Source organism: Lathyrus oleraceus, chromosome 3 (assembly GCF_024323335.1).
Source record: "Lathyrus oleraceus cultivar Zhongwan6 chromosome 3, CAAS_Psat_ZW6_1.0, whole genome shotgun sequence".
NCBI lineage: Eukaryota > Viridiplantae > Streptophyta > Magnoliopsida > Fabales > Fabaceae > Lathyrus > Lathyrus oleraceus.
Genome location: NC_066581.1, coordinates 463,717,777 through 463,742,670, shown reverse-complemented (window position 1 = coordinate 463,742,670; position 24,894 = coordinate 463,717,777). Strand labels below are relative to the sequence as shown.

The window sequence follows — 24,894 nt, the reverse complement described above, 5'->3', positions numbered from 1 at the left end:
AGACCAGAGTTTATTTGACTATGATGCTTCAGTTCTCGCCGCAGATATTAGATAGCACGCTCAAGGCATTGCAATTCAAACAAAAAGTAAGCATTCTCCATTCGCGGCGGAAGGATCGATGATATGGATCTCAATTGTATTATTGTTGAGGCTCAACTTTATGTTCGGAGTGTTGTTGCGTGTTACGGTGTGTGCCCATCTGAATAGTGTAGTGAGTGCTTGAATGATGAGGGATCAATGCCGAAGTTGACGAACGACAACCGACAACCGTACATTGGTCAATAGCCCCCAATACATTGAGAGAATGCATCTTTAAAAACTTCCTCCTCTTCAATAAAGGACAACATTCCTTCTTCCCCTTTTTCCAAGCTTGCAACAATGGTTGTTGTGGTTACATCATTTCTAAGTGAAAAAAGGAAAGTCCCTGAGTTAGTGAGACTGTAGCTGGTTGAGTAGATCAGAGCTGGTTAGCTTGTCGTCGAAGTTATGATCTTGCGACGGAGAAGTTGTTAGTATGGTCCGCGCGAAGGAAGGGAGCAGATCGGAGAAGGTGATGGTGATGTTGTTCGTGATATCCGGCAGAGGAAGGGATCGTATGTGAGGTGTTCGGTGGGTTGAAGGACCGAGTGGATTGAAGGAGGGTTTTGAGGGTGTTGTCGGCGGAAGATGAAAAATGGATGGCGGTGGAAAGGTTGTGCATTTGGAGAGATTTGCTTCATCGACAAAAGAGGAAATCATGGTGGAACTTGGTGATAATGAAGTTGTATTTGCAGTGAAGATGGCAATTTCCCGGTTTGGTTGTTGTTGCGGTAATGGAGTGAAACAATGGTGGCGGTTCAGATCTGACATTGACAATGAGTTTATTAGGAGATTGTTGTGTGAGAAGTTGAAGGGATGATGGGGTTGTGGGTTGTTTGGTGGAGAAGATGAAAGGATTTTGAATCCCTCCTGCCTTTTGTCTGTTGGAAGAGAGAGAGGTATATAAATGAGTCCTCTTTTTCCAGATCCTCATTTCCAACGTATATAAATGAATCCTTAATTTATATATTTATTTAAATCTTTAACTTTGATTGGTCAAAAAGAAATGAGAATAATGGATATGGACTCTTGATTAAATTTGAATCGATGACCCAAATTAAATTAAAGAAGCACACTTAATTTTTAAATGTCAAAGTTGTCCCTTCTAAATGATTTAATTGATTTGAATAGAATTAAATCAATTAAATTAAATAAAATTCACAACTTTCTAAATACATATGATAAAAATAAAATGAGGACATAGAAAATTCTATTTATTTTTTCTAAATATTTTAGCGAAAGAATAAAAATAAAATGATTGAAAATGAATAAAAGTCAGGCGAAATTTTGCTCGAAAAATTAAATCGGATGCACTAAAATGATCAACACGAAATAAATTTATTGGAAAAATACAACGTTTCTTTTAATTTTGAAATAAATTTTGACCGGTTAAAAGGCTCAGGCGGGTCAAAATACCACTGAAAAAGTCGTAGAAAAATAAAACAAGCATACCATATTAAACTACGCGAACCGTAGATTAATAATACTGACGTTTGCTAGTTTGATTTCCAAACTTTTTACCCGCTGATTTTGAAAGTACTTGAGGAATGATTTAACTAATTTGTCAGTATGTTTGAGAATTTATTACGACTGATATTTTAGGTATTATTCATGATGAAATGCATGACATGCTATACATTTGATGCAAATTGAAATTAAAATCGAATTTATGAAAGTTTGAAAATGCCTGAACAAAATTGCGGTATGACAACAGTTAACCTGCTATCTTGCTAATAAAACCACACTCTGCACTCTTTTTCAAATAGAACCCCAAGTAAGAAGAGTCGAAATGCATAACCTTGCACACACCAAGTAAAAGATGCTACAATTTACACCTGCAAGTTCTTTAATTATACCACAAATAAAAGGGGTCTATGATAAGTTAATTGAATAAAAATATCTCATTAACTAAATCTGAATCGATAACTAACTCATACGAAACAATTGTCAAAAGGGGATCCATAACAGAATCAAAACAGAAAAAAATCCTAACCAATCTCTAACTTCCCAAAACCGAATTCCCTAAAATCCCTCTTCAACTCTAACTAACTTCTGAACCACTTCTAACCGCCTAACTGAACCAGCCTAACAACTATAACAGAAGAGGTGAAAAGAGTAAAAGAGGGAGGAGGATCAGAGGAGTATAAAAGGGACTCACCTTCATTCTGCAACTGGATCCTTCAATATGCATCTGAGACTCACGAGCTTGAATCCTTCAATCTGCATCCGAGATTCACGAGCTTGAATCCTTCAATCTGCATCTGAGATTCACGAGTTTTCGACCTTCAATCTTAAAATTCACTCATCCCTCTCCAATCCCTGAAATCATTTGCATCTCCATCATCATCGTCTTCACACTCTCCACAACATCACTAATCTATGGAGATTATGCATATAATAACCACATACAGAAGTAGAAACTCAGGGATAGAAGAACGAAGAAGGAGAGAGCACTTACGCGAGAAAGAAGAGGGAAGCTCTGAACTCCAGCTATCAACGTTGTTTCTATCAAGCCATTGCATCACGATCCTACTCCGGGGAGTTCTTCTTTTGCATATGCGTTTCTCTCTTCTTTTTTATGGCACCATGGTCGTCCTTCTGTTGATTCGATGAAAAATCCAACAAATACGACGCCGGCGAATGTGAACTCCCGGGATGCGCCTTCATTTTCGAATCTCACATCTGCATTCATGGCCACGTTCATCGTGGATTTCTTGTTTCCTTGCCGCCTTGTCTTCTTTCATTAGGTTAGAGGGGTCGGGTTGTTGGCTTGACATCTCGGTTTGGGCCTTAGGCCCAACGAGTTTTCATCCTTTGTATGACATCCTCTGTTTGCACCCCCCTTCATTTCAGTTTTGGATCTCATAACTGGTTCCATTGGGCTTAAGGCCAGAGAAGTTTTTTGACTTTTTGAACAACTTCAAAACTCCTTCAGCATTTGCCATTGGGCCTAAGGATGGGCCCTTGCGCCCATTTGCTATTCATACCACCAATTCCAGATTCTGCACCCCTGATTATTTTGTTAATTCATGTTAATGAGCTTAATTAGGTTTTAGAATTAGGATTAGTTCCCACTAATCACATGATTAGGTTAATTAGATTTTAGGGTTAATCAGGATTTTTAGGTTTTAGCTTAATTTCTTTAGTATGACTTTTAGATTTTAATTAGAACTTAAATTTTGTTTAATTGGAATTAATTAGGTTTAGTTAGAATTAGGTTGATTATATAATCTAAGTCAATTTTCAAATAGTTTTAGAATTTAATTAAACTTTAGGCTATGGTTAGATTTTGATTAGAGTTCAATTTATACATGTAATTAGATATTAATGTGAAATGGCCATTTTTCCCCTTAGGAGTTTATCTTTCTATTTTAGCCATATAACATGAGATGTTCCCTTGAGGATTAATTTTGACTTAGAATTTTAATTAGTTTGAATCAAGTCTTTGATTAACAAATGCATGTTCCCCTTAGGAATAACTTGTGAATTTTTTTTTACCCTTAGATTAGGATTAGTCATAAGTTTCAAACCAACTCAAACCCTAGGATTCAAGTTGATCAAAAGCAATTTTGATAAATTAAATCCTTTGATCATGTATAACCCCATAGTTCATTCAAAGGATCAAAAGTCACTTGATCACTTGATACGACTAATTCTAACGTTGTGGATCTCCAAGCTTCAAGACTAGTCTTTCATGCAAGATATCCCAGTCACATCGAGCATCGGATTATACAAGATACATCAAAGGTCAACACTTGATAAATACGATTCAAATTGCACGACACAAGCCTTAAGTAATAAGGAATGATGAGATTGAGTTTCTCCTACCCTTGTTTAGAGTGACTTTGTGTACGGGGAGTAGACCCTAGCTATTCAAAACATTCGCCCTTATTCATAGACTTTAGTGCAATGCAAATCGAGTAAATTACCAAGCCTTCTTCATACAAATAAATATCAATTCAAGGAGCAGCAACGAGGATTCTTCTCCAACAACTTGTCAATTATGAGAAGTATCATACACTATGAGCCTTAAGTAATGAGGAATGATGAGATGGATTGCATATGGAGCGTATGTCATGGTTATTCAAAGCATTCACCCTTATTCATAGACTTTAGTGTGATTCTTATCAATCAACTGTCAAGTCTATTCATATTCCTTATCAATCAATCACTTCTTTTGTCTTAATCATCTCGATGTCATCCCTAGTAGGCTGAAGTATGAAAGCTCTGATTTTCTCATTGTGCAGTGGGAATACATAGGCAGGAGAATTCGGATTCTTCACGAGTTACCCTGTTTATTAATCATATCCTTCATTTTTTATTCATTCAATCATTACCATCTTTTTTAGATTAAATATACTTATCCTTGGACTCCATGTACATCCTTTTAGGATGATATAATGACAGTCCACCTTGTTAAGCAAGAGTTGTTTGGCTCGTACCCAGACATTTAATTCATTCTTTTTGGCTAAGACACATGTTTACTCTTCGGTTCAGAGTCTACTACCTTCATGGATCCAAAATACCATTCATCTTTGGTCTCGAACTGTTTGTTCCCCAGCCCGTGATATACTGCCCTTGTACTCAATAACACTTTCTTTTGGGCCTTGTATATACCCTTTTAGGACGATATAACGACAGTCCACCTCGTGAACCAAGAATTGTTTGGCTCGTACCCAGACATTTAATTCATTCTTTTGGCTAAGACACATGTTTACTCTTTGGTTCAAAGTTCACTTTCCCTTTGTGGGTTCCCTTGATACCATTATGTTGGTGCAATTTTTAATTTTCATCACTTTCAATCTCTCTTTGTTCTCGTGGTTCCACGAACTACGAATGCTCTGATTTTCTCATTGCATAGTGAGAATACATAGGCACAAGGATGTGAATCCTTGGCGAGCATAATCCGAACTATTCCTCCTTCCACCTTAGGGCACCATTCATATCTTTCACTGTCCATTATCTACATTTAATCATTGAATCATTCACCCTAGTGATACACTGTTTCTTTGAAATCAGATACACTTCCTTTGGAATTCCATATACACACTTTTAGGACCATATAGTGGCAATCCTTATTTATACCTAGAGTTATTTGGCTCATACCCAGACATTTAATTCCTTCTTTTTTGGCTAAGACGCCAGTTTCCCTCTATGGTACAAGTTCTGTTTCTCCTATGGATTCCAATACACCATTACCTTTGGTTTCAAAGTATATCTCTTCAGTCACTTGTCATCAAATCCCCAATTCTATAATTTTGTTCATTCATTCCATTCATCTCCATGATGCATTCATATTCTACCATCATTCACTCCATGTGATATACCCTATTCTTTGAGTCAAATACATTATTTCTTTGAGCTTCATCTTGTGTCACCTTGTAGACCGAAAGTTATTTGGCTTGTACCCAAACACTTAATTCTCCTTGTTTTTGACTATACCATATAGTGGCAGACGCTTCCGACTAGTCCACATATTGGTCAATACCAGTTTTACTCTTGGATTCATATTTATTCCCCTGTTGGAGTTCAAACAATATATTCCTTTGGTTTAGACCATATTTCTTATCACACTTCTTTTCACCTCCCGCCACTAGTTCTATGAACTACGGAGCTATAAATTCCTTATTGCACTATAAGGATACGTAGGCATGAAGACCCCAATCCTCATTGAGCACTTTATCTATTTCTCTTCCTTTCCCTTATTCTTTTGCAAGTAATCCTTAGATATCACACATATTCGAGCTATAACAATTAAAACGGTTCCCATGGAGTACCATGGATGTTAGGGTTGCTAATACCTTCCCCTTGCATAACCGACTTCCTTACCCAACATATCTCCCCCCCCCCCCCCCCCCCCGCGCAGGTTTTATCGATGTTTTCCCTTTCCTTCAGGGATAAATAAAGTTCGATGAAGACTTTGTTGTATGTTCGAGCGTGTGATGCGTTTGGGTATATTTCCGCTAGCTTTAGTACTCCTCAAGAGTCTCAAACCCTAATTTATTGATGTTTTGGTTGTAAGGCTTCATGGTGATCTAAGGGCCTTATCTAGACTTCTAAACCCTAGTTGGGGGTTCATATGTTGAAGACTTGATTGGGAAGAATCCTAATCCATCCAAAGGCTTTGCTTGAAAGATGTTCTATTGAAATTCTAATCTTAGATGCTTGAAGGCGAATGCTAGTAGAGTTTGACTTGAAATCATCTTGGTTTGACTGAAACCCTAGTCCATTTGGGGAGGGATCTGATCCAACATCTTGTCCATTATACTCACGCATCTTCTTGATTCTTTCAAGATCATGTTTCCTATTCATATGGTGTAGGTCACTCGTCATTGGTCTTGGATGCATGCTTGCACCAATAAATTGATCTTTCGGGCTTTGGTTTACTTTTGATCCATCAAGGCTCTTAAACCATTTCTAGGTCATCATTATGGGTCCATCCATGTTTAATCAGGATTAATGTCCACCTACATAAGTCCATACAAGAAAACCCTAGTTTGAGATCTACAGTTGATTTTAGTCAAGTATTGACTTTTTGGTCAACTAGTTTACCAAAGTCAACCACTTCCCATAAGTCATTTTCAAGTCATTCATATTTAATCCATGTCCATTTCAAAGGCTTTGATTCATTTCAAACCTTGATCATCTTTGACTGTATTCCATTGTATTTACCATTCAATATCCAACTTTCATGTCTATTTTCAAACTAAAGTCCATTTCCTTTCACACAATTTCATCATAAGCCTTTAATCAACCAATCACTCTAATTGTTCATACCAAGTGCAATTTCAATACAGCCATTCTACAAATGTCATGCCATAAAGTCATTCATTTCATGTCTAAACCAACTCTTTACACCATATTTTAACAACCATTTTACAACCTTTTCCATGAACACAAGTCAAGATATATTTCATTACATCCTAGACCATTCTAAACCAATCACCATTTGTTGATTATTTGAACTTGGCATAACATTGCCATCATTATGACCAACCAAATAAATCAATACACATTCCATCCAAAGTTTCAAAGAATAACATTCATTCATTAAGCTTCCTTTACAATCCAGTTTGTCAAACATCCATATAATTTACAATCATTTCAAGAGACCACACCAACAATGAAATATCCCAAGTTCATTCTAAGCTAACAAAATCTCTACTAACATCAAAGCATTTCAATACATATGAGCTCAAAATGGAGAGGGTTATCTACAATGTGTGTTACACCATGACACCAAAGTACAAAATAAATGCTAGACCTAAAAACTTGACCAGAGCAGAATGCTAAAGGTCACTAAAGGTCCATGCCACCACTCTGCATTATCACAAAAATTAGTACGTGGAAAGTTGTTGACATGATGACAATATCCACCAAACCCAAGCCTAGTGGACCTGTAGTTCCAAGTTAAATCTGCTATGCTAGTTCTCGTCCTCAAATCATCACCTTAGCAAGGGTATTAAGCCTTGAACAAGTCAGGAAAATGCCTTGTTTCTAGCCGAAGCCCTTGGCTCACCACCATCAAATAAAATGACCTGCATTATCATCAATCAGAATTTAACTTCAGCAATAACATTGAAGTAGTTGAATTAATGGAAACATGATAATAATGCACTGCAGTAGGTGACTTAAACCTGACGAATTCATTCACTATTCATTCAATAACAATATCTTAAAGTACATTGTGATGGCTTTAGTTAATCATTCAATCAACATTAATAACTGGGCAATAATATATCTAATTCACAACACATCCTAGCACTAATGGCAGCATGCATACATGTATAACAAGCATCACATTTTAGTATCTCCATTCAATTGCAGCATAGGTCAATAAGAGTAGGCATATGACATTTCACAAAATCATTCATAACTAATCACTCCCTGACTATCTCTAGCATGCTACCATTTCACATAATAACTTTAGTTGATTCAAACATAATTGACAATTCATAACATACATTCACTTTCCATAAAAAATTTCGATCCACATAATCTTTTAACACAAAATAAATACATGACATGTTTTGACTTTTCTAAATAACTTCATTATCAAATTTCATCTAAATTCACTAACCTCTAATAGGTTTTAACAGACTCATCAGTCATCCAAATCAACATTCATATCATTAACTCGACTCCCAACTTCCAACTCTAAATCTTTTTAACTGAAACTTTAACAACTAACCATCAACATCAAACTAACAGAAGTCATCCATAACTAACATTAATAGAAAATCAAATAGAGTTAACAAGGATAAAAAACTTACACTGTGATTTCTAACTGACCTAACACCTCTATCAGAATTTCCCAAAGCCTTCCCGAGTTGGTTACACACTCATCCTCTATATAACATTTCACTCTGCTTCATTCTGAAAATTTCTCACTTCAATCTTCATTCTGCAACTTCTACAACTTCAATCTTCTACAACTTCAATCTTCTACAAATTTAGTATGCACTCTGCACATTCACTACTCACAATCTCTCTCAGGCTTTGATTTCATCACATCCACAACCACGAGTTGTAACATCATAGCAGAAACAGTGAATGGAGAGTATTGAGACGAAGAAGAGGAATGGGCTTCAGAAGAGGAAGAATTAAAAATAAGAAGAAGAGAAGAGCAAGAACATACCGGATTTTCAAGTGATTCTCCCATCGTTGCTTCATCTTCTCCGATCTCACACTTCATCGGAGCAATCCTTAGCTTCTGAGGTAGGTTCATCTTCACCATTCTATTGCAATCGTGTTGTCATCTTGTAGCTTGCATCAGGGCGATTCAAAGCCCTAACAATTAGGGCTCTGAATCCTACTCTTCACCATGTAATTTGTGTTTGAACTCCTAGGGTTCTTGATTTCCTTAATCTGATTTTGAGGATGGATTTAGAATGGGTTAAAATGGAAGGTAGATTTGGATTGGGAAGGTAGAAGCGAATCCTTTTTTGTATCTGATGTTTGTTTCTGGTCGCCACCGCCGACGAAGGCGATTTCCAGCGTGGTGGTCTGCGACATACATTGACCTTAAAATTAGGATTAATTAGAATATTATTTGCTTTTAGAATTTTGATTAGATTTTTTTTAAAACAATGAGGTTTCTTTAATTGATTTGAATAGATTTTAGAACTTGATTTAATGTTTAGGTTTTAATTAGAATATTTATTAGGATTTTTGTGTTAATTGAATATTCATGTGAAATGACCTTTTTATCTTTAGAGGCTATTTTTGTTATTTTAGCCAGAAAATGCATGTTTCTTTAGGATTAAATGTTCCTTAGAATAATTAGTTAGTTTAATCAAGTTGATTTTTCATGAACTATATGATTAATATGATCTTAATTGTGGCATGCTCCCTTAGGAATAACTTGTACATATTTTGACCCTTAGATTAGGTTAACCATAATTCTCAAATTAATTCAAACCCTTTGGTTCAAGTTGATCAAAAGCAATTTTGATCAACTAAATCTTTTGATCATGTATAATCCCACAGTCCATTCAAGTGATCAAAAGTCCATTGATCACTTGATAAGACTATTTCTAATGTTGTGGATCTCAAAGCTTCAAGTTCAGACTTTCGTGCAAGGCATCCTGGTCAAATCAAGCAGCGGATTATACAAGATACAATAAAGGTCAACACTTGATAACTACGATTCAGATTGTATGCCATGAGCCTTAAGTAATGAGGAATGATGAGACAGAGTTTCTCCTACCCTTGTATAGAATGACTTTGCGTACGGGGCATTGACCCTAGCTATTCAAAGCATTCGTCCTTATTCATAGACTTTAATACAATATGAATCAAATAAATTGCCAAGTCTTCTTCACTAAAGCAACATCAACCCAAGGAACAACAATGGGGATTTTCCCCCAAAAACGTGTCAGTTATGATAAAAATCACACGTTATGAGCCTTAAGTAATGAGGAATGATGAGATGGAGTTACTCCTACCCTTGTCTAGAGTGACTTTGCTTATGAGGCGTAGGTCCTAGCCATTCAAAGCATTCGCCTTCATTCATAGACTTTAGGGTAACTCGTATCAAATGACTGTCAAACACTCTTCATATTCTGTTATCACATCATTTCTCTTACCTTATCAATTTCTTGTCGTCAGCCCTAGTGGGTTGAACTACGAAAACTCTGACTTTCTCATTGGACGGTGAGAATACGTAGGCAGGAGAATTCAGATTCTCCACGAACTACCCTATTTATTGATCATATCTTATTCATTTCTCCATTAATCAATACCATCCTTTTGAGATCAGATGTCATTTTTCCTTGGATTCCATTCATATCCTGTTAGTATGATTCAATTGGAGTCCACCTTGTGAGCCAAAAGTTGTTTGGCTTATTGCCAGACACTTAATTCTTCTTTGATTTCAAATTGTTTGTTCCCTACAGTGATATACTATTCCTTGTACCAATAAACACTTTCCTTTGGGTTCCATACTCACCATTTTAGGACAATTGTCCACCTTTGTCTCAAGAGTTGTTTGTGCTATGAAACCAAACATTTAATTCTCCTTGTTTCAGGTTATTCCGATACAGTGATACCATGCCTTAAGTCTCTCACTTTTTGGTTTGCCCATTTACTCTTTGGTTCAAAGTTCATTTGCCTTATGGTTTCCCATGCTACCATTGTCTTTTGGTACAATTTATTGTTCATTACTTCAATCATACCCTTTCGGTTGTGTTTGTCTTGTCAGTCATTGTTGCTTAGACAAACACTTCTTTGTTCCCTCTCTTTGTTTTCGTGGTTCCACGAACTGCAAATGCTCTGAATTTCTCATTGCACAATGAGAATACGTAGGCACGAGGATGTGAATCCTTAGCAAACACATTCCTAATTATTATTCCTTCTGCCTTAGGGCACCATTAACATCCATAAACCATTAATCACTACATTAATTCAATATCATCTACCTTCATTCATTCCATGTGATATTCCTGTTATCTTTGAGTCAAATACACTATTTCTTTGAGCTTCGTCTTGTGTCAGCTTATGAATCAAGATATGTTTGTGATGTGAAACCAAACACTTAACTCCTTGTTCTCGGTTATGACAATACAATGGGGTGCCTAGTTTCCTCCACGACTTAGTTTATACCAGTTTTACTCTTGGATTCAGATTTCATCCTTTTTTGGAGTTCAAATCATATAATCCTTGGTTTAGACCATACCTTTATCACAACTTCTTTTCACCTCCCATCATTAGTTATATGAAATACGGGGCTCTGAATTCCTTATTGCACTATAAGGATATGTAGGCATGAGGACTCTAATCCTCTCCGAGCACTTTATCTATTCCATTATTTTTCCTCTTATTCTTTCACGAGTAACCTTAAATATAACATCCACTCGAGCAAGAACAATCAAAACGGTTCCCATTGAGTACAACAGATGTTAGGGGTGCTAATATCTTCCCATTGCATAACCAACTTCCTTACCTAGTTTTCTCTTTCCCCAGGTTTTATCGATGTTTTCCTCTTCCTTAGGGAATAAATAAAGTTTGATGACGACTTTGTTGTATGTTCGAGCGTGCGATGCATTCGAGTATATTTTTGCTAGCTTCAATATGAGCCAGATGAATTGGTGAATGCTCTTATGACTTGTACATATTCGTCAATTCAATTAGCTAGACATGATGCAGTTGTCAATTGAATTGACTATACCTCATGTTATTTTAATGAAATCACTGATTAGATTGACATGTGTTCTGTGTTGCTATTTTTTTATTTGAAACATGAATACTTTCAAAATTAATGGAGAAAATAGTTATTTAAGAAATTTTATTGGAAAACTTTATTATTTAAAATAAAATAAGTATCATTTATGATTTTTTTATAGGTTTAATTCCTATTTTGCCCCTGTCATATATGTGATTTTTGAAAATTTCCTTTGTAAAAAAATGTTTAGAATCCCTTCGTGTTTTACGAAAATTCTTCTATTTTGAGTTACTTAATTGACATTTCTTTTTAATTATTATTTTTTTAAATGCCATGTTGGCTTTTTAGTTTCTTTTTACTTATTTCTAAATATTAATATTTCAATTAAACAAATTTTTATTTATTTTTTACTTATTTTTAAATATTAATATTTCAATTAAACAAAAACAAACAATTTTTTTGCAATAAACATGATTCAAAGTAGCTCCCTTTACTATGTAAAACACATCTTCCTATTAGTACGTGCTACATTATGATTTATATTTCACATTATTCAAGGATTGTGTAAAAATATGGTTAACCAAACTATATTACTAAACTAAATTACATTGCACCATAAAATAATTGAACCACTTGAATGGTAAATAAACTGAATCTTTTAAATCAAAGTTCTAATTCAGTTTAAAATCGGTTCATAACGAGTTTTCTTTTATAAATTGCTTTTACTATATAATATATTTTTATATAAAAAGAAGAAGAATTATTGAGAGGGAAAATAAAAGAAAATGGAAATAAAAAAATATTTATAATTATGAAAAATAAAAAAGATTATAATGAAAATTAAAAATAAAAGTATAGTTTTTGAGATAATAAAATTGAAAAAAAAATATTTTGTATTCATAAAATAAAAAAAAATGTTTTTTGAAAATAAAAGTTTTGTATTCATTAAAAAAATATAATTTAATTTGAAATAAAAAAATATTTTTTGAAAAAAATATAAAACTATTGTTTTAAACTGAATTGAAACCATTTTAACGATTAACAACATTTTTATTGAAATGGTTTTAGTGCACTTTATGAACCATGAACACCCCTACATTATTCATATTTATATAATATTACAATATTTATTAAAACTGCACTATAATTCTTTACATTAAAATTAAATTAACGTAAATTAATATTAAATATTAAATTAAATTAATACAACACTATAACTATTCACTATATTGATACTACACTATATTGTACTATCAAATATCAATAACTAAATATATTAACGTAAATTAATAGTAAATCTTAAATTAAATTAATAGTACACTATAAATATATATTTAAAGTATTTACTAGTTATTTATTAAATGGTAAACAAATTAAATTAATAAAATATAAAATTTTAAATATAATTAATGTAATAATTCTATTTTTTAATTTGATTACTATTTAATAAATCAATGTAAATCTTAAATTATTTACTAAATAATAGTCAAATTAAATTAATACAATGTAAAATTTAATTTATTATTAATGTAATAATTAAATTTTTTTCAAATATGAACAAATGTAATTAATCAAATTAATAAAATGTAAATCTTAAATATAAAATTAACATAATAATTCTATTTTTTTTTTAGTAATTATTTATATCTTACCCTTTTGGTTGTGTTTGTCTTGTCAGTCCTTGTTGCTTAGACAAACACTTCTTTGTTCTCTCTCTTTGTTTTCGTGATTCCACGAACTACGAATGCTCTGACTTTCTCATTGCACACTAAAAATACGTAGGCACCAGGATGCGAATCATTGGCGATCACATTCCTAATTATTATTCCTTCTGCCTTAGGGCACCATTCATATCCATAAACCATTAATCATTAAAGTAACTCAATATCTTCTACCTTCATTCACTCCATGTGATATACATGTTATCTTTGAGTCAAATAAACTATTTTTTTGAGCTCTATCTTGTGTCAGCTTATGAACCAAGAGGTGTTTGTGCTGTGAAATCAAACACTTAATTCTTTGTTCTCGGTTATGACAATACAATGGGTATGCCTAGTTTCCTCCACGTCTTAGTCTATACCAGTTTTACTCCTGGGTTCAGATTTCATCCCTTTTTGGAGTTCAAATCATATAGTCATTTGGTTTAGACCATACATTTATCACAACTTCTTTTCACCTCCCACCATTAGTTCTATGAACTACGGGGCTCTGAATTCCTTATCACACTATAAAGATACGTAGGCATGAGGACTCTAATCCTATTCGAGCACTTTATCTATTCCATTCTTTTTCCTCTTATTCTTTCGCGATTAACCTTAGATATAACATTCATTCGAGCAAGAACAATCAAAACGGTTCCCGTTGAGTACAACAGATGTTAGGGGTGCTAATATCTTCTCATTGCATAACTGACTTCCTTACTCAGTTTTATCGATGTTTTCCATTTCCTTCGGGAATAAATAAAGTTCGATGGCGACTCTGTTGTATGTTCGAGCGTGCGATGCATTCGGGTATATTTCCGCTAGGCATGGCAACGGGGCGGGTCGGGGACGGTTTTTACCTCCCCCAAACCCAAACCTGAATCCCAAAACAATCCCCGTTCCCCGCCCCAAACCCAAACGGGGATGGAGAATTAAAACCCAAACCCATCCCAAACGGGTTCGAGTTGGGTTCGGGTATCCCCGCCCCGCCACCATCCATTTAGTAAAATCATTTTTTTTAATATAAATATTTACTTTTAAAAAAATTAAACTATATTATAAATAATAAAATAAAACAATCTAAAAAAATTTCGTACATACATTTAAATATATTAAATAATTAATACAAACCAAAATATTAAAACATTGGTCACTTATTTAATATTCTAAATCATCAAAAATAAATAATAGTGTACATAATAAAATAAACGGGGCGGGTTCGGGGTCGGGTTCGGGGTGGGTACTAGTGTCCCCATTACCCGACCCGTCCCCATTCTTTATAATCGGGGAAAACCCAAACCCAAACCCAAACCCAGTCAAAGCGGGTTTTCCCCGTCAACTTCGGGGCGGGTTCGGGTGGGTACCCGCGGGTACGGGTTATGTTGCCATGCCTAATTTCCGCTAGTTTCAGTATGAGCCAGATGAATTGGTGAATGCTCATATGACTTGTACATATTCGTCAACTCAATTAGCTAGACATGATGCAGTCGTCAATTGAATTGACTATACCTCTTATTATTTTAACGAAATCACCTATTAGATTGACATGTGTTGTGTGTCGCTATTTTTTTTATATGAAACATGAATACTTTAAAAATTAATGGAGAAAATAGTTATTTAAGAAATTTTGTTGGAAAATTTGATTATTTAAAAAAAATTAAGTATCATTTATGATTTTTTTATAGGTTTAATTCCTATTTTGCCCCCTATCATATATGCAATTTTTGAAAATCTCCCTTATAAAAAAATGTTTAAATTCTCTCAGTGTTTTACGAAAATTCTTGTGTTTTGAGTTCCTTTATTGATACTTCTTTTTAATTATTATATTTTTAAATGTCATGTTGCCTTTTTCTTTTCTTTTTACTTATTTCTAAATATTAATATTTCAATTAAACAAATTTTTATTTATTTTTTACTTAATTTTAAATATTAATATTTCAATTAAACAAAAACAAACAAATTTCAATTACTCATGTTGGCTACATTATGATTTATATTTCACATTATTCATTCTCATATAGTAGTGCACTATATTTAAAACTGCACTATAATTCTTTACATTATAATTAAATTAACTTAAATTGATAGTAAATCTTAAATTAAATTTAATACAACATTATAATTATTGACTATATTGATACTACACTATATTGTACTATCAAATATCAATAACTAAATATATTAACGTAAATTAATAGTAAATCTTAAATTAAATTAATAGTACACTATAAAAATATATTTACAGTATTTATTAATTATTTATTAAATGGTAAACATATTAAATTTATAAAATATAAAACTTTAAATATAATTAATGTAATAATTCTATTTTTAATTTGATTACTATTTAATAAATCAATATAAATCTTAAATTATTTATTAATTATTTTATTAAATAGTAGTCAAATTAAATTAATACAATGTAAAATTTAATTTATAATTAATGTAATAATTTTATTTTTTCAAATGTGAACAAATGTAATTAATCAAATTAATAAAATTTAAATCTTAAATATAAAATTAATATAATAATTCTATTTTTTATGAATAATTATTTATATCTTACCCTTTTGATTGTATTTGTCTTGTCAATCCTTGTTGCTTAGACAAACACTTCTTTGTTCCCTCTCTTTGTTTTCGTGATTCCACAAACTACGAATGTTTTGACTTTCTCATTGCACAGTGAAAATACGTAGGCACGAGGATGCGAATCATTAGCGATCACATTCCTAATTATTATTCCTAGGCACCATTCATATCCGTAAACCATTAATCATTACAGTAATTCAATATCTTCTACCTTCATTCACTCCATGTGATATACCTGTTATCTTTGAGCCAAATACACTATTTCTTTGAGCTCCGTCTTGTGTCAGCTTGTGAACCAAGAGATTTTTATGTTGTGAAACCAAACACTTAATTCCTTGTTCTCGGTTATGACAATACAATTGGTGTGCCTAGTTTCCTCCACGTCTTAGTCTATACCAGTTTTACTCTTGGGTTCAGATTTCATCCCTATTTGAAGTTCAAATCATATGATCCTTTGGTTTAGACCATACCTTTATCACAACTTCTTTTTACCTCCCACCATTAGTTATATGAACTACGGAGATCTGAATTTCTTATTGCACTATAAGGATACGTAGACATGAGGGCCTTAATCCTCTCCGAGCATTTTATTTATTCCATTCTTTTTCCTCTTATTCTTTCGCGAGTAACCTTAGATATAACACTCATTCGAGCAAGAACAATCAAAACGGTTCCCGTTGAGTACAACAGATGTTAAGGGTGTTAATACTTTCCCTTGCATAACCGACTTCCTTACCCAGTTTTCTCTTTCCCCAGGTTTTATCGATGTTTTCCATTTCTTTCGGGGAATAAATAAAGTTCGATGGCGACTCTGTTGTATGTTCGAGCGTGCGATGCGTTTGGGTATATTTCCGTTAGCTTCAGTTGGCGACTCTGGTGGGGATACTCTGCTACTTGGTGTATTTCCTAGTCGCTAAAAAGAGTCGAGCCTAGCTTTGGTTGTTTTCGCTTGTCTTAGGTGTTTATCTTTATGCTTTACTCACTTTATATTATTCACCATTTATTTTATTATTTTTATATTGTCCTATTCTGGATATCTGTATATATTGTTGTTGGGTTGAGGTGACGATACATGAGAGAGAAGCTCTATACCCGAGCTTGAGTACAAACATGATAATAACGTGACTAGAGTTGTGCTTGACCTCCGTGGAGTTATTCTACGATATCCAGGGAACCCTCAATTTGTCAGTTGCAGTTGTCTACCACGTTATGGAGAAGTTCGACAGAAGGAACAATTATCAATACAAGCTAAGAGTCTCTAAGTTTGATGAACTAAGGAAGCTTGATGATTTCTTGGTTGATGACCACATAATGGCCTTCAAGAAAGCATATAGTAATCTGTTAGGGGTTTTGTCTACTAAGGAAGACACATGGTTAATCTTCACTTTCACATAGTTATATGATCCCACCTTGCATTGTTTCATATTCCAGGATTTTCTTCTAGCTCCCACGCTAGAAGAATTTGCTCACTTACTTTATCTACCGGTTAAAGATCAGGTGCCTTACATGAGCGAAGATAGTTTTTCGGATTCTGCTGTGATAGCACAAGCCTTACATTTGAAGAAATATTTGATTGATTCCAGCTTTTGGTTAAGGGTAATGTCAAGGGTCTTCCGTCCAAGTTTTTGTTTGAGAAAGCTACTTTATTTGCCAACAATGGAAGTTGGGATGCCTTTTATGCTAGCTTTGCCTTGCTTACCTATGGTCTGGTGCTATTCCCGAGTGTTGAAGGGTTCATTAATAAAGTCGCCATCACCATTTTTATTTCCCAGAATTCGGTTCCCACGTTACTATAGTTTTTCGGATTCTGCTGTGATAGCACAAGCCTTACATTTGAAGAAATATTTGATTGATTCCAGCTTTTGGTTAAGGGTAATGTCAAGGGTCTTCCGTCCAAGTTTTTGTTTGAGAAAGCTACTTTATTTGCCAACAATGGAAGTTGGGATGCCTTTTATGCTAGCTTTGCCTTGCTTACCTATGGTCTGGTGCTATTCCCGAGTGTTGAAGGGTTCATTAATAAAGTCGCCATCGCCATTTTTATTTCCCAGAATTCGGTTCCCACGTTACTAGCTGATGTTTTCTTCTCCTTCCATTGGAGAAATATGAAGAAAGGTGGGACTATTAACTGTTGTATTCCTCTATTCCGCAAGTGGATCATGACTCACTTGCCAAAGAGATGACCGTTTATATCTTATTTATAAATAGTAATTTATGTATTATTCAAAACAAGTAAATATTTATTTATGTCTTATTAAATAATAAATAAATTTCAAATATAAATTTCGAATATATTAAATTCCATATCAAAATTAATATTTATATAATAAATTAATATCACTAAATATAAAATATAAAATATTTTTATATATTTAGTATATAAATTCCATATTTGATAATATTAAGAGATTAATTACTATACACTGTCAGTGTAAAAAATTTTACATCGTCGATTCATCACCATCATCCGTTTGTATTACTTTATAGATTTTTAAAATAAAAGTCAAACTTCTTTTAATATCCGACGTCTATAATTATTTGACGGTGTGAAATCCTTTTACACTGTCGGTGTATTTCAATTAAACTCTAATATTAATTTATTATATAATTTAATAATATAAATATTATATATTATTATTTAATTAATATAATTATTTAAGAAATATTATGGATTAAGAATAAATGCAAAGTGAGTATATGACCCGGTGGTTGGGGCCTTTTTATGATTTTTAAATTTTTAACAACTCATAACCTAAATAAAAATAAATGAAAGTCACATAACATATAATAAAAATAATAATTTAATTTAAAAAATCAACAATACAGTCTTTGTCATTAAAAAAGATTTAAAAAAATTGACATATTATTTTTGATGAATAGATTTTATAATGGGGAAATCTTTGTGAGACAGAGAGAAAATTCAAAAAAATTTACAAAAATTTTCAGAATTGTCTAGCAAAAATAAGTATTAATCCTTTTTTTACCCTACAAAATCCTGTCTTTTAAATATATTTAAATAAAAAATCTTTTATCTTATTTATTGATAATAGTTTGTAATTAATCAAAGCTTTTATAAAAATATTGACTTAAAAAATACTCTTTCTATTCCTTTTTAATTATTTTTATTTTTTCTTTTTTACACCTACTAAGATAACTAATAATAATAATTATTTTTTAAATAATAATTATGTTTTTTCTTTTAATACTCTTAATTTTTTAATAATTTATTAATTAAGGATAATTTTGATAATATAATAATTAACTCAACATTAAACTTTAAAATGACATTTAAAAAAGATTTTTTTTTTTTAAAAGGACACTTCTAAAGGGAGGGAGTAACTATTAAATTGAAAGATAAAAGAAAAACTTCAATTTATTAGAGTTTAATTTTCAATTTAATTCTCAAAGTAGCTTCCATCTCGAACCAACGCCACCACCATCTTCCCTTGTGTAAGCTCTTCAATCATCCTTCACTTTTTCTTACTTTTAATCATTATTTTTGTTTAATATAGATTATTATTATCATTATTCTCTTCACCAAAAACCTTGATCCACCAGGGTTTATGTTTTTTCTTTCATGCATTTTTCATGAATCTGATAATTTTCTACCAAAATGTATCGTCAGTTATTCATTATATCCTTTAGGAGCATAGGTATTGTTAATTATTCTTAAAACAAGCGAAAAAATCTTTTTTTTAACAAAACCTCTTTGATGGGGTTTTGGATTTGATTTTTCAAGATTAGGGTTTAGGGTTTAGAATTTCATTTTGTGTTTATGACTTTTTTTTCTTCTTAGCTATTGTGCTTGGCTTGGATTTTGATTTCGTTGGGGAGTTTTTTGCAAAGACTCAAACTTTTGATCTTTTTTCCTTTCTGAAAACTCCAGCCGCTGCCACTTTGCTCTTTTGCATCAGGAATAGATTGGAATTGCAGTGACTTCAACTTCCCGGAAAACACAGCTGGAGTTCTTCTGCGTTGGCGTAAAGAGTGAGAAAGTCATATTATTGAAAGATTATTTCCTTATTGTCTGATTTTTTGTACATATTTGAGAATTACTTAAAGGTTATTTTTGTTCTTGAGAACTTATTTGTGCATTTCGTGTTTCTTATTATTTGAAGGTTCAAGTTTGGAAGTTGAATCAATTTGGGAGGATGAATCGAAAATTTGGAGGTGGAAAGAAACCAACTGGGACTCCTTCATTGCCCTGGTCATGTGTGGTTGTCATCTGTTCTCTTCTTGCCGGTGCTTCTGTTGTACACAATATCTATAAACCTAACCTCGTAAGCTTTTCTTATTAACTCTTTCAGTTTCATGTTCTTCTCCTTAGTACCTTGTTCGTTTCAGTTTTATGGATTAAATATCTGCAGTGTGCGCTTGTGTTTTATTTTTTGGAATTGGAATTTGAAGGCTTCGTATTTGTCACAACACATGAAGCAAGACACGTATACCGGATACGACATTAACACATAGACACTAGTATATATCACTGACACTTTTAATTGAAATAAAAAGCATGTCCAATGTCCGACATGTGTCAGTGTTTGCATTTTGTTGGACATGCATCTGATCTAAAGTCTCGTGTTCTCAAATTACTTTCAATTTCTCAAATTATTATAGGGAGTGTAACTATTTGTGTGGCTGTTATGTCGAACACAAGTGTTGGACACCATTCGATCTAAAGTCTTGGTAATACGTAGGTCATAAGATGTAGGGATGGAGGATATGTACTTGATTGAAACATATATCACTTTCTTTTAAAATTCAGATCATGAAATAAGTTATGTTACTAATCTAATGCATAGTTGAGATCATAGCTATTAATATTTTTGAGAGAATATTGTCTTCATTTTACTTGACAGTAGGACATATTTTACTGCAACATGATATCAATTTGCCAATTTCTACAAATGCTACATTACTTGTATTTAGAATCAGAGTAGTCAATAGGGGTGCTATAGCAGGATAGCATAGGGGAGTGGAGGCCGGGCGCTATTGGAAGAGCCTTAGCGGTTAGAACACTATAGCGGCCGCTATAGGGTAAATAGTGGGATAGCAGATCGGTTCCTGGCCCGCTATCTTTTCCCCCCCTGATAAACCAAAATTGCCCCTTAAATTTAAAATGTTTTAAACGTTTTAAGGGTAATTTTGGGGTTTTCAATCAAATTTGAGTTGAGACTCCTCCCTCATCTCTCTCTGCACTTTGTTCTTCCCTCTGTCGTCGTTCTTCCCTCTACTCCATCGTTTCATTATTTGATTTATGAATATTGTATGGGTTTTGAGTTATTTGTTTAATTTTATATTAAATATATGTTTATAATTATTATATGTATTTAGTCCAAAAAATGATCAAATAACGGTCATCCCGCTATACGCTATCATGCTATCCCATTTTTGGGACCATCCGCTCCGCATCGCTATCTAGGATTGACTACTCTGTTTAGAACCCATGCATGTATTTAGAACCCGTGCAATGCAGGGGTGCGATTCATACACGGTACCATCCTAGAAAAATATACTTAAACAAGCTTAATGAAATCAACATTATGAAAGAATTAACAGAAGAGGAGTAAATTGGAAAAATAAGTAAAAGGGTGAGAATTCTGCATCTAAATTGTGATGAGTAAGGAGTTTATCATTTCATAATCCTAATGAGTTTATCCTTTGTAAGTTATTGTGTTAATAATAATAACTATAGAAAATAGTGGAATATTCTTTTACTGTTTTTGTTTTTGTACATGCAAACATCAGAATGAGCTTTTGCCTAAGTTGTAGTAAATGAAACAAAAAAGTTGGTAAAAATAGAAAAACAACACAGATTTTTAGAATGCTTGTATACCTCCTAAATTATCATCAAATTCTTAAAAGTGAAATTATAGGCACAGTAAAATGAGTTTAAGTAGCCCATATTGAAATTAAAAACAAAAACGTTTAAAAAGACTAAAAGAATATAAAAATGAATTAAAACAGTAGCTAATGTTTATTGAATCCGAGGTACGCTTCAACAACATTTCGACACTAAAAGAGTATAAGTGAAGATCGATCAATTATATCTGTTGGCTTTGTTCCTTTATCATAGGCTGGAAAATGGAAATATTTTCAACGCAAAAAGTAGTGAAATATTACTATAGAACGTGAGCAGTTTGAGCTTTGAATGTCATTAGTGTGACTGCAGAAAATGGATATAGTATCATATCCATCAAATCTTACTAATCATGCTATCCTTCCCTGCCATCAATATGGTTAATGGGTTGATTTGAAATAAGAAGAATAAGGTTATCATTATAATTTTTCTTAGTTCAGGATATGGCTGTTAAGGTATCTGTCAACATGATTATATATCTTTGAGAAGACATATAAGCCTTAATCAACTTTGTTAGTGGTATTAGAGCATTTTAATCGGTATATTGAGGGTGGGGAAAGTGAGTGCCATTTGTCAGAATGAATCTACTATAATGACTTTTTGAGTATGCTCTATATTTGTCGACTTCGTGTTCCTTTATCAAAGGTTGAAAAAAAAACAGATAAACAAAAGCCTATTGATGTTAGATTAAAGGTCCATGATTAATTGAAATCATCAACAACTGTCACATTTTTCATCACTCATTACTATAAATAACACTCGATGAACTGCAAAACGGTAATGGATTTCCATAAGCATAAGCAATGTTGTACTTATACAGAAAATCCACAACTGCCTTTTCAATTAGTTGAAACATATGTTCTATATATTATGGTTTAAAGTTGCAAATTTTTTATCAGTGATTTTATTTCTTCTGCTGCAGCTGTTTATGTTTGCTGTTAAAACTGTTTTTTTTTTAAGTCTGGCTTTTGCTAAAACTACATAACTTTTCTTGTTGTAATGTTATTTAAACTATTCCTGCAAATAGAAAAAGTAGAAATGTAGGATCAGTTAAATGTAAAAAATAACTTCATTATCCATCAGCACTAACTCCATAGAGAAGAAAGGTAATGTTTGCCTATGAAGATTAGAAACATGCCACAAGGGAATGACCCCAGCCTTGATATTCCTACTATCCTTGGCAGGTGAAATTTCTGAAATGGGATCAAACTTGGTAACCAGATGAGTATCTCAGTGTGAAATAAGTTTTTGAAGTTGGGTTTTGGTGATGAACTCCTCATAAATTGAACCTCCAATATAGAACATTTTGAAATTCAGTAATGTATATAAGTGTCTTTATAAAGGGATTGATTAGGAGCTTGCCGCCTGTATAATTTTACTCCAAGAATGCTTTGTAAATGTATAGATAGAGTAGATTCGAGATTGGTTTTGTTGACCATCGTGACAAGATATCACACACTTTAATATATTGTTATTCTAGTTCCTTATCAAGTCATCTATTTTCACACTGAATTTTAATCATTTCCGCAATTATATTGTATAGACTCAAGTGAGAAACCATTGATGAAGTAACAAACTCACATGATTTTGTAAAATTCAAACACATCGATGACTAGTAATGGATAAAACAAAATCCTGTTTTGCTGTCATAGTCATATTTATCACAAACACTTTACTCTGCAGAATACGCCATTACTTGAGAAGATTATTAACTCATTGTTTTTTCTGTAGACATTGCCACCAATTGATGGAGTTGATGAAACCAAGAAACTAGATGCGAAAGAACGATGAACTCCTGGTTATCACTTTTTTCTTATATCTTGAAGAGGAGCATGTTTTGAGTCCTAGAATTTACTGTATCTGTTATTAAAACATAGAGGCAGAGATTGTTCTTCCCCAACGGTTCATTTTTTTATATTAGGATTTTTAGATATTAGGACATAGTATAAATGTTTTTGTATAAGCTATTGTTGTATCCAAAGATATAATAAAGTCAAATTATTTTCATATAATCTATCCTGACGAGCTTATAGAAATAAGCTGAACATTTTAATGATATGTTATAAGTTGTTTTTAATAAGCTTGTTTTCATAAGCTCTTTCAAATAGTTTTATAAGTATTTATGCCAATAGATATATGATGATAATCTTAATATTTACTTTTTTAGATTTTGGTTTTGTAAGGATTAGTGCATTAAGGACTAACTCCTTTGAAGAAGACAAGTTGAGAAAGGGGAAAGGATTATGGACATATGGTTGCCCCAAACTCACTTCATTTGTGATAATGACCATAGAAGGTGTGTTTGGGTAATTTCTAAATTGCACTTACCATGCTTATTTTTTAATTAAGTGCATCACTGTTTTAGCATATATATATATATTTTTTCGATGTTCAGAGAGTAAATTTCTTCAAATTGTCTGTGAACATTAATATATTTTTGAGGTGCACGCATCTTCAATCATTAAGCAAGTTTCTTATGTTCTTAACCTGATAGTACTTTCTTGTATTTTTTATTGGATATAAATATAAAGGTTTTTTTTACCCTTTTCTGTTGGAGAATATAAAATACCATGTTGCACTAGACTCCAGAGAATAACGTATTCTGTTATGGAATTGGCTAATATAAACCACCATGATGGTCCATGATAAATTTCTCTTTTATTCAATACTGAGAGTCCACTAGATCTTATCATGAACCTTGATAAAAAAGTCCTCTTTAGAGTGTTGTTGGGAATAGTTTATCTACAACTTGAATGATCTTATATAAAGAGGGTAGCTCACCTATCTAATGTTTATCTAATTTGAATTTTTTTTTAGAAAATTTGAAAATATATTGGAGTTGCATTTCTGAACGCATTTAAATCACATTAGAATTCATTGTTCTAAGATCCATTCTATTTTGTTAAAAAAATATGTTTGAAGATGCATATCCGAACACTCATATTTTTTTATAAAATAAGTGTGGTTCAACAATTTATATTGAAATGTGAGTAAAAAAATACGTATTC

At 32.7% G+C, this 24,894-nt stretch overlaps 1 long non-coding RNA gene across 1 annotated transcript; it reads left to right on the top strand.

Moving 5' to 3' along the window:
- The first annotated feature begins 19,347 nt into the window (after window positions 1-19,347).
- Window positions 19,348-23,898, top strand: LOC127128190 (uncharacterized). Its single transcript, XR_007805754.1, has 4 exons — window positions 19,348-19,476; window positions 19,913-20,013; window positions 20,145-20,306; window positions 23,618-23,898. It is a non-coding gene; the product is annotated as an uncharacterized LOC127128190 (long non-coding RNA).
- Window positions 23,899-24,894: the final 996 nt, after the last annotated feature.